The sequence below is a fragment of the Giraffa tippelskirchi genome, chromosome 3 (genome assembly GCF_054371585.1).
Source record: "Giraffa tippelskirchi isolate mGirTip1 chromosome 3, T2T-mGirTip1v1.2.pri, whole genome shotgun sequence".
NCBI classification, from domain to species: domain Eukaryota; kingdom Metazoa; phylum Chordata; class Mammalia; order Artiodactyla; family Giraffidae; genus Giraffa; species Giraffa tippelskirchi.
In genome coordinates this window covers 130,157,755-130,171,290 of record NC_137277.1, presented here as the reverse complement: position 1 = coordinate 130,171,290, position 13,536 = coordinate 130,157,755, and the positions used below count along the sequence as shown (strand labels likewise).

Here is a 13,536-nt window from a genome sequence, read left to right as displayed (position 1 = left end):
CAAAGACAGCTTGCAATGGTGGTGGTTTAGTCACTAAATCATATCTGACTCTAGCAACCCTATGGACTGTAGCCTGCTAGGCTCTTCTGTCCATGGGATTTAACAGACAAGAATACTGGAGTGGGTTACCATTTTCTCCTTCAGAGGATCCTCCCAACCCAAGGATGAACCTACATCTCTTGTGTCTTTTGCATTGATAAGCAGATTCTTTACCTCTGAGCCACTTGGGAAGACCATTAAATGACCATGGAGCTGACTATGTTCTACACTTTGGGGTTAGGGAAAGCCTATGTAAGCATGACACAAACTCAAAAAATGGTAAAAAGAAGTGATGATTAGCCAGATAAAAGTAAAGTATCTGAATGTCAGATGCTGCTAAACATTTGCAGCATACTTAATAACCAAAGATCAATTTCTCCAATATGTAATAACTTAACTTGTTTTAAATCAGTACAAGAAGGGGCAAAAAATATAACAAGAGATTCAGAAAATAAATATTAACAGACAATAAATATATGAAAATGAACTCATCCTAAACAATATTTTAAAGCAATTTAAGGCAGTAATAATGGTGCATTTTGTAGCTACCAAATTTTTGAAAAGTGTAATTTTAATTGATAACATAATACTGCTGGGAGTATATGAAAATGGGTACTCTCATATTTCAGTGATGGAAAGTATAAACTAAAACACTTTTGCCTAACAATTTATTTTATCTGTTAAATTATATTTTATTTTAATTTAAGTTTATTTTCTATTTTTTAACTTTACAATATTGTGTTTATTTTGCCATACATTGACATGAATCCACCACGAGTGTACATGTTTTCCCCTTCCAGAACCCCCCTTCCACCTGCCTCTCCATCCCATCCCTCTGGGTCATCCCGGTGCACCAGCCCCAAGCACCCTGTATCATACATTGAACCTGGACTGGCGATTCATTTCACATCTGATAATTTACATGCTTCCATGCCATTCTCCCATATCATCCCGCCCTCGCCCTCTCCCATAGATTCCATAATACTGTTCTATTTATCTGTGTCTCTTTTGATGTCTCGCATACATGGTTATCTTTACTGATTGACTAAATGCCATATATATGTGTTAGTATACTGTATTGGTGTTTTTCTTTCTGGCTTACTTCACTTTGTATAATAGGCTCCAGTTTCATCCACCTCATTAGAACTGATTCGAATGTATTCTTTTTAATGGCTGAGTAATATTCCATTGTGTATATGTACCACAGCTTCCTTATCCATTTCTCTGCTGATGGGCATCTAGGCTGCTTCCATGTCCTAGCTATTATAAACAGTGCTGCGATGAACATTGAGGTACACGTGTCTCTTTCAATTCTGGTTTCCTCAGTGTGTATGCGCAGCAGTGGGATTGCTGGGTCATATGGCAGTTCTATTTCCAGTTTTTTGAGGAATCTCCACACTGTTCTCCATAGTGGCTGTACTAGTTTGCATTCCCACCAACAGTTTAAGAGGGTTCCCTTTTCTCCACACCCTCTCCAGCATTTATTGCTTGTAGTCTTTTGGATAGCAGCCATTCTGACTGGCGTGAAATGGTACCTCATTATGGTTTTGATTTGCATTTCTCTAATAATGAGTGATGTTGAGCATCTTTTCATGTGTTTGTTAGCTATCTGTATGTCTTCTTTGGAGAAGTGTCTGTTTAGTTCTTTGGCCCACTTTTTGATTGGGTCATTTATTTTTCTGGAACTTTATCTACTAAATTTTAAATGAGTATACCTTAACAGCCAGCCATCTTTCACATAAGAATCTGTTCTACAGGAATTTCAATAAAATAATGTGGATATGTGTACAAGGGAGTTCTCCCACAACACTTTTTGAAGTAACAACAAAGATCAGAAATGATATAAAAATGGGCACATGGCAATGTCCATTAATAGGGGATGAGATACATACGTTGTAGTGTGGTGATTGAACTGACAACAATGCAGCCATAAACAAGAATAAAGTAGACCTCAGTGTATTGAAGTAGAAAAAAATCTATTATATATGGTTAAATTTGAAAGCCATTTGTGGAATGATATGTATGGCACCATTTCAGAGTTTGAAGAAAAAGAAATATGTATATAAATAGATCTCTGGAAGCACAGGAAGTAGATGAGAAAGATACACAGCAAACCATCATCCTGTCATCACTTGTTTTCTCTGAGGAGTAGAATGAGGTTTGTAGAAGAATTTTATTAACACAAATAATTTAAAAAGATGTGAAATTATGAGCGATTATTCTCCTTTTCTTCCACATGTTTTCTTAGTACATTTTAAGCAAAATTAGAGTTGATTTTTAATAATAAAATTTAATATCTCCAAAAATAATTGATTTGAGCTCCTCCCTGGATCTCGCTCTTCTCTGTCATTAATGAAACCTGGAGGAAAAGAATGAGCCACCTTGTACCTGTGACTGGGCTGTGTCACCAAATGACCAAAGGAACACGTGGGGTCCTCAGTTCAACCAAGTAGCCAAGGACACATGTGATTCTGGGCTGGTTACCAGTGAGGTGCTATGAGAGCACCTTGTTTGGGTCTCTCCTCTGATAGCACCCACCCCACCTACCTTCTGAAGCTACCAAGGCTCCCAGACAGCTCCCCATCCCCTGAACACATTCACACCCTTCATCCATTCAATCCTTCACCTGTTCACTCACCACTGACTCCCTCAATGATGAGCCAGGCAAGTGTGGTGCTAGGTGTCTGTGGCGCAGTGATAGAAAGGTAGAGGTCCTGCCCTCAGGGGAAGGGGCAGGGGTGTCACATAAGGACACAGAGGAGAGAGTCCTGTAAATACAGCCGTGCACTCATATATTTCAGAGCTAAGCCAAAGATTGTCCAGCATTCAGTGAGGGCCTGGAACATGGCAGGTACTGCTCTCTAGTCCCTTGTTGGGTACACTGACTTCCCCTTGCAGCACTGAGACAGCATCCACAGCAAGGACTCTCTCTGTGTCTTTGTCCTCTAGCACCTCCCAACATAGGCGGCAGGTGAGGAAGCTGCTTTATGGTAGCACATGGTAGGAGCGGAGCATCATGCCACTTGCTTGCTTCCTGTTTTCCAGCTGCCATTATCTCCCCTGAGCATCTCATCTTGGATCTCCTTTCCTCAGTCCTTCCAGAAAAACATTTCTCTTCCCTCTCCTCTCTCTCCTTCTTACTTCCTTTCCTCCCTTTCTTCCTCCCTCCTTTCTCTGTCTCTCTGTCTCTCTCCCTACAGCTCTGTCTTCAAGATTTGAGAGCTGAATGAAGCCTAAGTTTCTGATAATCTAACAGTCCCCAGTGTTAGAAGCAGACTTGGAGCCAGGCTGTGGTCATGACCTGCTCAAGCCCTCAAAGTCCATTGTGGATGAGGGCAGGGCAGGGGCCCTGAACCGCAGCTGGAGTGAAGAGGGACGGGACTGTGCCCTCTGCCTCCACTCAGCACAGGGCAAGCAGGGAGCATGACTGTGAAGGCCAGGTCCAGGAAGCAGAAAATTGGGGGTCACTTGTTCTAGAAGGAAGTTCTAATGATTCAGGGCTGAAACCGTATAACTGGGGGAAAAAAAGAGGGTACTGTGAGTCCTCAGTACCCATAAGGAAAAAAAATTTCCCTTTCTTTAAAGAAAAATGAATCTTCTCTGCAGTTTGCGGTTGTCAGGAGAGCTTCCCCATCCCAAGGCTGTGACTGGCTGAATGGGTCCTCTCACCTCGTGGTCACCAGGCATGATGGTCTCCAGGGGACAGTCAGAAATGTGCTTCTGCCTGGCAGTCTGTGGAGCACAAAAATGACAGTGGGCCAGAAGCTGGTAGACAAGGCCTGCCCTTGAGAAGCAGGAAGCATGGACCAGTGTGGACAGGCAGACTCTGCCCTGGGCCTCAGTCTTCCTGTTTGTAAGATGAGGGACTAGGACTGGATGATTCCAGAACCTGCTGTTCTCATAATGCAGGGCTCTGATAGGGTGTGGCAGGTGTGGGTGAGGGAGATGGAGGGGAAGATGAGAGATAAAGGAGAGGGAGATGAGGTGGGAGTCCTAGCACCCAGTTCTCCCACACCCGCCTCCTGCCCACTGAGCGGGGGCTCTAGGTGACATCTCATCACACCTGTGGCTGACCTGACTGTCCTGAGCACCCCCTTCCATCCTCTTCTGAATCTTCCCCACGGACAGACTCTTTAGACCTCTCTCGAGCCTCCAGTGACAGTTCATTCAGTGCCAAAGGCTACCTCTGCCTCATGGTCTCTGAATGTCCAATAGGCTCCAAGTTGAGGTCTTTGGACAGGATCACAGGTGTGTGTTCACCACGGCCTGCCTCTGGGGGTCCTCCCTCAAACGCCTTTGCTCCCTGTGTGCATGAGACCAGGCATCATCCCTGTCACCATCAGACATTGAGACTGAGAGTAGGCTCCAGAGACCTTGGATCCCTCTGTTCCAGGATACCTTGCTCCCAACTGGTCCCTAGGTCTCTGAGCAGCACACCCTGAAAAAGGAGGACACCCCATGGGAGGTTCACAATGTAATTTTGTTCAGGGTATCCTATGGTTTTAGGTGTTGCACAAAAATAAGGAGTTAAAAACCACTGAAGCCTACATAGGAACAAGAGTGGCTTTCCATGGTATGTTCTCAGTCCTTTCGATGAGCTCAAGGCATCTCTGCTGGTCTTTATGGCCTCCTAGTTTCAGTTAAGTTCCTTTTTAACCAGGAGACAATGAGCTCTAGGCTCAGAAACTTCAGCAGGAAATATTCAATACTAATGGTTACTCAGGACTTCCCCAGTGGCTCAGTGGTAAAGAATCTGCTTGCAGTGCCAGAGATGCAGGAGACATGGGTTCAATCCCTGGATTGGGAAGATCCCCTGGAGAAGGAAATGGCAATCCACTCCAATATTCTTGCCTAGAGAATCCCATGGACAGAGGAGTTTGGAGGGCTTCAGTCCATGGGGTCACAAAGAGTCAGACACAACTGAAGTGACTTAACACACATGCATGCAATGGTAACTCAGCAGTAAAGAATCCAGTTGCCAATGGAGGAGACTTGGGTTCAATCTCTGGGTCAGGAAGATCCCCTGGAGAAGAAAATGGCTACCCACTCCAGTATTCTTGCCTGGGAAATCCAAAGGACAGAGGAGCCTGATGGAATACAGTCCATGGGGGTTGCAAAAGAGCTGGACACAACTAAACAACAACCACAATATTTGGCTTGTGTTATATACTTTTGAAATTATCATCTCTTTATGGTAAATGAGACTGGTTTTCCATTTAATAGCAGTGTACAATGTTTAAAACTTGGATTTACATAAGAGTCAAAAAGGAAGTTGACTTGAAAAAAGATTATTCCAGGTGAGGCTTGGCTGTGGCTGGAGTTGGGAAAGCTCAATGCAGAGACCGTGGGAACTCTCGTAAGGCAACATCTCTACCCTCACAGGCTGGTCCCAAAGGGCCCTCCAGATACCCATTGTATCCTGGCTCTCATTCCTTCTCCCCAGTTTTCCTATTCCCTGACTCCTCCTTCCAGCCATCAATATTTGTGTTGGTCCTCCTGGCATACTTGGGTAGTCTCTGGTTTACCAACACCATCAACTGTTTTCATTCCAGGTACTAGAATTAGCTGTGGAGTAATCTTTGTGGAAAGAGACCTCACACCACCAGATTCAGCTCCATAAAGCAACCCTCACCCTCCCCACTCTCCCAGTCTCTTCACCAAAACAGCCCACCATCCAGAAAAGAAGAGGAGTTACTTTTGATGGAGTTGGCTTCCCAACATGAATGGCAGACCCATCTAATCAACTGAGCTGAGGTCTTCACTTCCAGGTCATAGTAGGTCAGTTACCTATTTCAGAAAGTGTTTTGAAAATATTTAATAATATGCAAATGATCTATGAAAATTCTTGAATGAATGTGACAAAAATGTAACTTGAAAATGTAGCAGTTTGTTTGACTGCTCAGTTCTAATGAATGGATGAACCTAGAGCCTATTATACAGAGTGAAGTAAGTGAGAAAGAAAAAGACAAATATTGTATATTAACACATATATATGGTGTCTAGAAAGATGAACCTATCTGTAGGGCAACAATGGAGACACAGACATAGAGAACAGACTTGTGAACACAGGGAGGGAAGGAGAGGGTGGGACAAATTGAGAGAGTAGCATTGAAACATACATTACCATATGCAGAATTAGATAGCCAGTGGAAATTTGCTGTATGACATAGGAAGCTCAAATCTGGGGCTCTGTGACAACCTAAATGGGTGGGATAGGATAGGAGGTGGGAGGGAGGTTCAAGAGGAAGGGGGCATATGTGACTGATTCATGTTGATACGTGGCAGAAATGAACACAATACTGTAAATTTTAAAATAAATAAACTTTTTTAAAAAAAATGCAGCAGTTGCCAATGTTCATGGTCAGATTCCTTGCATTTTCACCTGAGCCATGCCTTGGGTTCATTGTCACTGTAAGCTTGAGTTCTGATACCTGGCCTCCTTCTCCTGGCACCAGTACCAGGCTTTGATTCTTTGCTGCTTCCCTCTATTCTGTTCAGAGACCAGTTCTAACAACCTAACCCCATCAGAAAGTTCACTGGGATAAATGAAAGTGCTCAGTTAATATCAGCTGAATCAATGTATGAGCTCCATGCAAGGTTTCAATCATTGTTGCTTGATGCTTTTGTGGAAGATGAAAATTTCCAGCAGTTATCTGGAACAGCAAGGCAAGCTGACCAGACTCAGTTAGATCTTTCAGTTTTAACTTCAGTTTGATGGAATAATTACACAAAGAAACAGTACAAATTTGAAGGTTTGAGCTTAAGGCCCCCAAAGAAATAATTTCTTTATTACATTAGCATTTAATATTTTCTTTCCATGTATTGTTTGCCTACATATGCAAAATTATAATTTGTACTGCTTTTCAAGGAAGAAAAAAATTTAATATAATATATCAAACTCATAATCACATTCAAATTGACTAAATTAAATTGGAGATTTAAAGTCTACCAAAGTTTCTAATTGTATGTATATATATATGTTTCCCTCATGCAAATCAGTCTTTTTCATGCTTTGCAACCTGCTTTCTGTTTAAAAAGTACTGTAAAAATCTTTCCATATAAGTAGATGTAAAACTACTGCACTAATTACTCACTATTGAAATGTTAGGTTGTTTTCATTTTCTCTTTTTTAATAAATAATATTTTGTTAAACATTCTCTTCCTATACTATTGGAAAATTAGGTTCTTAGCGGTTTTCAAAAATGTTCTAAATAGCACTTCATGAACAATATGCTAAGAATGTTTTCACATACTTATTAAGTATTTTTTAGTATAAATTTCTAGCAGTTGTGTTGTTCACCAGAGAAAAATGTACTTCTTAAAAAATGACTTTGGTAACTTATCAAATTGCTTTTCAGTAATATTGTAACAATTTATATGAATGTATCTAAATCCTCACATACTCACTAGCATTGTGTATTATTTTAAAATGTTCCCAATTTGATAATTGAAAGTGGTGTTTTTTCCATTGTCTTTATTATTTCAAAATATTCCCTCAATTACTTGTGTGGTTCTTGAAATTATTGGTTACTCATTTTTCTGTTTTAATAAGTAGTCTCTTTATAAGTAAAGAAGTAAGTGCTAGTTGCTCAGCCGTGTCTAGCTCGTTGTGACCCCATGGATTATAGCCCGTCAGGCTTCTCTGTCCATGGAATTCTCCAGGCAAGAATACTAGCGTGGGTAGTCATTCCCTTCTCCAGGGAATCTTCCATACCCAGGGATCAAACCTGGGTCTCCTGCATTGCAGGCAGATTCTACATTTATCCAATTTTTGTTTTCTATTGGAGTAGGTACTCTTTGTCTACCCTTTGTCTACTTTATGTGCTCTTAGTTTGTTTTTTGCTCTTAATTTTAAATTTTTTCCATATTTGTAAAATTATTATGCAATTAAATCTTTCACCTTTATTGCTTTGTGGTTTCTGCTCTTGGTGTCATTTTTAGAAAGGCCTTCCCTTTCCCCAAATTATAGAAACTTTTACTTGCAAGTGTCTTCCTTACTTTTGTGGGTTCATATTTTACACATATTTTTAAGGGAGTTAAAGTTTTATAAGGTATGCATTAGTAAATTATTTCTCCAAAATATTAGTCAAATTATGATATTAATTATCAGATAATCAATCTCTTCTCTATTATTTTAAGCATCATTTATTATGTACTAAATTCTTATACTTGTGTTTCTTTCTGAACATCATTTTCCATTGTTTTGCTTATCTAGTTTGGTACTGCTGCCACACTGTTTTGATAACTGCACATTGGTAATATGTTTTAGAATTTGATGAAACAAGGAGTCCTCTATGATTTTTACTTTATAGAATTCTCCTGCATAGTTTTACTTGTTTATTCTTTCATATGAGCTATAGAAGTTCACCTACACACAAAGACATACCATTAATACTGTTGTGGAATTACATTGAATGGGTAGATGAATTTGGAGGAAATTCCAATATTGACTCTTTCCAACCAAAGGACCTGATAAGACTATTTATTCAGGTGTTTTTAAAACATCTTTCATCACTACTGAGGACCATATTCTCTAAAATGACTCCTGGAGGGCCAAAATCCTGCCAATGATCCATGGATTACCAGTGTTGAATTTACTCTCATGCCCAGATAAATTGCTTTAAATGAGTACTAAAAGTCAAAATTGGAAGCTACTTAAGCAGGAAGCCACTTTGTGTTCACCCTAAAAAATATAAGGACACTAATTTTGCCAAATATTGCAGGAGCAGTCATTTTTCTTTGCATTTATGATAGCAAAATTATAGAAAAATATGAATGGTATTAAGTCTTCACCTTTCCCCCTCTCATCTACATTTCATCCACCCTCCAAAAAAGTCCTCTGCAGTCATATTAGGCGGTGATGGAGAAGGACAAAGGTGACAGCATTCCAAATGAGAATTCTCAGTAATTCTCTGACAAGCCCCTGCCGGCTGCCTGCAGCAGATTCAAGACCAGGATGTGCCATTATGCACTCTATAATGTCATATAATATGTCCCCACAGCCACTGCAATGAGGAGAATTTATGATAAGGACACAAGGCTCCAATGAGGAGTTCCTTGCTTTAACAGAAGTCGACTGTGAGTTTCTCAAATTTGAAGGAGAGGAAAAAGTGGCTGCTCTTTGAGTTAATCCACACAGGCGTTCAGGGCTCTAAATGACTATTTAATTTCCAACCAGATACGGGAACCAGGTGAACCCCCAACTGAGGGCACGCCAACAAAATGGCCAAGTATGATCCTTAATTTGTCAATAATGATTTTAGGCCATGACCCTTAATAGGACCCTGTCACTGGTGAAGTGATTTATGCCTCCTGTGATGACATCAGTACCAATAGTGCTGATAAAAGAACACTTATATTGGAGCAAACAGGATGATGAATGGAATCCGGGTCTCCTTAGTCATCTCATTACTGCCTCTCCTTCAGCACGGAGCTAATGTAGCGAGTCATCGCGCGCCTGGGGAGTAGTTTGGAGGCTGAATTTAATAGTGGAAGTGTGGAAAATGTACTGTGGCCCTGGGTCAGGAGTGGCAGAGGGTGCATTTTAAGTCAGTGTACAAGGAGGCAACTGTGCCAAAAATCACTACACTTCTGTGCCACCCAAGACTGCACCATGCCCTATCTCATTGGATGGCTGAGTTTTCTCCCCTCAAGTTTTCCAAATGTGACTCTAAAATCACAATGTCTTATCTTCTCGACCATGAGAGTCTTTCTCTTGAATATGTCCCTTCTTCCTTCCTACCCCTCTCCTTCCTGCCAGCACCCTCATAGATATGATTGATCCTTGATGCAGAGAAGCAACTTACAGAGATGCAGGAACGGTGCAAAGAGGCCTCTTCCAGACATGTGAGAAGTGGGAGCTAGAAGTCAGGAGGCTGATTTCTTTTCAGGGTTTCAGCACTGGCTAGCTGTGTGACCTTGGACAAGTCACTTAACCACTCTGAACCTTAATAACTCCAGTTTTGGAAAAGGGAGCATCCAGGTGCATCTCCAAGTTCTCTTCTTGCTCCAAAATACAAGCTTTTTAGAGCAAGATTGAAATCCATGAATTCAATCTTTCCCTGATAACACCAATTCTGGGTAATATCAATGACAGAGGGGCTTTGCACATAATAAGGAGGGAAATGTATCCCCATGGACTATTCAAAAGATGTGTATGTCACCCATAATTTGGCCAGCCCTTGAGTGCAGTGATTCTGCTATACAGAGTAGATGCAGTTTTATTAGTGCAGTTTTATTGCCCTCACCAGCTGTACTCTTTTCTCTATAAAAGGTAATTACTTCCAATAGTAACAAGCTAATTGATTGCTAATTAAATCAATTGGCACACTAACCGCTGTCAGAAAGTGACAGATTAGAGGGTCATGTGACGGCGTGTTAGTAATGAAAAGTGGACATGGTCTGAGGGTGATTGACACATGAGATGAAAAGCGATTTGGGACCTCCGAGGTGGTCAGAGAGAGGGCAGGGAGAACATGATTGATTCAATGGTGACTGTCAGAGAGGAAATGAGAATTGAATGGAATTCAGTGTCTGCCTGAACCCTCACCACATGATGCTCCAAGTTTTTTCACATGTAAATAAGGGAGATGGAGACTTCTTGCAAATGAAATGCCAAAATAGAAAGGACAAAAGGGAGGGGGGACTGAAAGTGAAAGTGTGTGAGCCTTAAAGGAACAGAGATTTTTTTTCATTTAGAAATTTGAGAAAATGTAAGAAGAATAATTATTGTTCATTATTTGTCCACAAGTCTCAGCAACCTGGCTGCCTGTGTGCTAATATCTCTGTCTTTTAGAAGGTGTTTATCTGCTGTCATTATCAAAAAAGGAAAATATTTATTGTTTGCATTTGCAATACATCATAGCCTGATGAGGGCAGTGAATTAGATATTAATTTTGCCTGCAGGAAAAGCGCACAACGAATCTGCTGCAATGATAGACATATATTTCGAAGGAAGTGATGTTGGCATTTTGAACACCCACTGCATTGTCTACAGCAGGCTTGCCACTCTGGAAGTTTCCAGCAGCCCTTTTGCAGAGACTAGGAGAGAAACCACCCATCATTTGGTGTGGCCTGAGGTCAGCGGAGGTTCCCTATCCTTGCATCCTAAGATTTCCACTCTGATACCTTCTGAAGTCTGAGAATCTGTCCTGAGCCTCTTATCACTCTTGGTTTTGAAGAGAAATGAGAAGTGAAGACTTGGGGGTAAATCTGACTCTGCATTTACTGGCTGTGGACCTCAAGGAGTCAGCCTAGCTTCTCTGAGCCTGTTTCCCCATCTGTGAAATGAGTAGAATATTACTCACTCCCCAGGGCTGTGTAAGAGCTACCTAAGATAACTCATGCAGAATACCCCACGTGATGCCGCCAAAAATCTTGTCTTTCTCAGCTCACTGAAGCCAAATAAAAAATACAGAGACAGAGTTTGGAGGAAATAGAAAGGTGGCTTTAATCCTCAGCTGGCAGAGGGGAGACACAGTAGGCTTGTGCCTCAAGAACTGTGGCCCCCCCTTCCATGAAGAATCTGGGGGAGTTGTATAGAGGAGGGCTCACAGTCAGGGGCTGATGTTGAAGAACAAGATTTAAGGATCTTGTATTCTTCTTCCTCTTGCATGGTTTCAAAAACAGTCATAGGCTGGCATCAGGTAGCTGGGTAACTGGGTCTGGCAGTCCCTAGCCTGGTAGTTGGGTCTATTGTCTTGTGTGTATTGCACTGCTGCCTTCTTTCTATAATGCAAAAAGGTAAAACTACAAGGGGTGATTTGCAAAGAGAATGCTGTAAAGGTGAATACCAGATATGGATGTAATTAACATAGAGTTAAAGGATAGTAGCCGCAGAATATAGCTCATGCAGAGCTAGGGAACAGAAAAGCAAGCTTATTAATAGACAACAGATTAGGAACAGTTCAAGTAAAAACCAGGAGTAATCAAGCCTGCTCACTATTCTCTCCATCTTCTTTGTTCCCAGGAAAGAAAAGAAAACTCATCCCTCATTTCTCTTTTCTTCCCTTTTCACTGCAACAAGTGCAAAAAACTTGCTTAAGAAATGGGAGTTAATAGCATTAATACCAGCAGTAGTTATTCTATTAAATCTCAACATAGCCTTCAATGCCACCTGGTGAGAAGAAAGACCAAGTTCTAGAATCAGAAAGAGGTGGGGTGAATCAGAATTTTGAAATTTCCTCCCTTTTGGAAAACCTACCTAATTTCTGACATCTTTAGTTTTATCATTTGTAAATGGAATGAAAAATACTATTTCAGGTTTGAGGTTATTTTGTGGATTAAAGAATTTAATTTATGTGGAGTTCCTAATACAGATGCTAGTAAGTGTTAGTTTCTTCTCCAACACACTAAGACTTTTTAAAAAATAGGCAAAACTGGGGCTTCCCTGTGGTCCAGTCAGTGTTTAACAATCCACCTTGCAATGCAAGGGATACCAGTTCGATCCCTGGTCTGGGAAAATCCCACATACCTCAGAGCAACTAAGCCTTTCAGTTGCAACTACTGAAGCCCATGCCTAAAGCCTGTGTTCTGCAACAAGAGAAGCCACCATGGTGAGAAGCCCACATACTGCAACAAAGAGAAGTCCCTGCTCGCTGAAACTAGAGAAAGCCTGCGCAGCAGTTAAGACCCAGCACAGCCAATAAATAAATAATTTTTTTAAAAAAAATAGGCAAAATTGCCCCGATTTGGATTCTTGACTTGGGTTCTTTGTGTGTGTGTGTGTGTGTGTGTGTGTGTGTGTGTGTAACAGGAGAATGGCTACAATGAGGGCTGGAGACCTGGAAAATCGCTAGCCCTTTATGTCCTCAACTAGTGAGATCAAAGCAGTCAATCCTAAAGGAAATCAATCCTCAATATTCATTAGAAGGACTGATGCTGAAGCAGAAGCTCTAATACTTTGGCCACCTGATGCGAAGAGTCGACTCATTAGAAAGAGCCTGATGCTGGGAAAGATCGAAGGCAGGAGGAGAAAGGGATGACAGAGGATGAGATGGTTGGATGGTATCACCAATTCAATGGACATGAATTTGAGCAAGCTCTGGTGTGCTGCAGTCCATGGAGTTGCAGAGTCAGACACGACTGAGTGACTGAACAACAGTGCCTCTACTGTGCCTCAGTACCATTTTAAACACTTTTGTCACTCCATTCGTGAATTCAGTATCCAAAGGACTGACTGTTGGTTCCATAACAAATCAACCAATCCCAGAATATCTCTGTGTCCTCACCTAGGCAGGACCTCCCAATTCTGTCTTGCTGCAATAGTGATCTGCAGAAGCCAGCAAAGATTAAACAGCTTTGTTGGTGATGTGCGGTTCCCAGACATGAGTATTCAGAGATGGAGAGATGTGTGGTGTGTTTTCCTTCTGCAAAGGACCATCTCTCTCACACCCAGAGCACACCTACAGCAATCCTGGAAGCCATGTAAAACCAATCTTGCTAAGGCCAGTGATGCCTCGGCAGCACAGCTGTCTCTGATTATTCTGGTATTTGGTG

The 13,536-nt window shown here is 41.4% G+C and overlaps 1 long non-coding RNA gene across 1 annotated transcript; it reads right to left on the bottom strand.

Annotated features, from left to right (window-relative positions):
• Window positions 1-2,309: 2,309 nt before the first annotated feature.
• Window positions 2,310-3,879, bottom strand: LOC145540919 (uncharacterized). The gene is made up of 2 exons (XR_014078638.1): window positions 3,709-3,879; window positions 2,310-2,398 (listed from the first exon to the last, which is right to left on the bottom strand). It is a non-coding gene; the product is annotated as an uncharacterized LOC145540919 (long non-coding RNA).
• Between the last annotated feature and the right edge of the window lie 9,657 nt (window positions 3,880-13,536).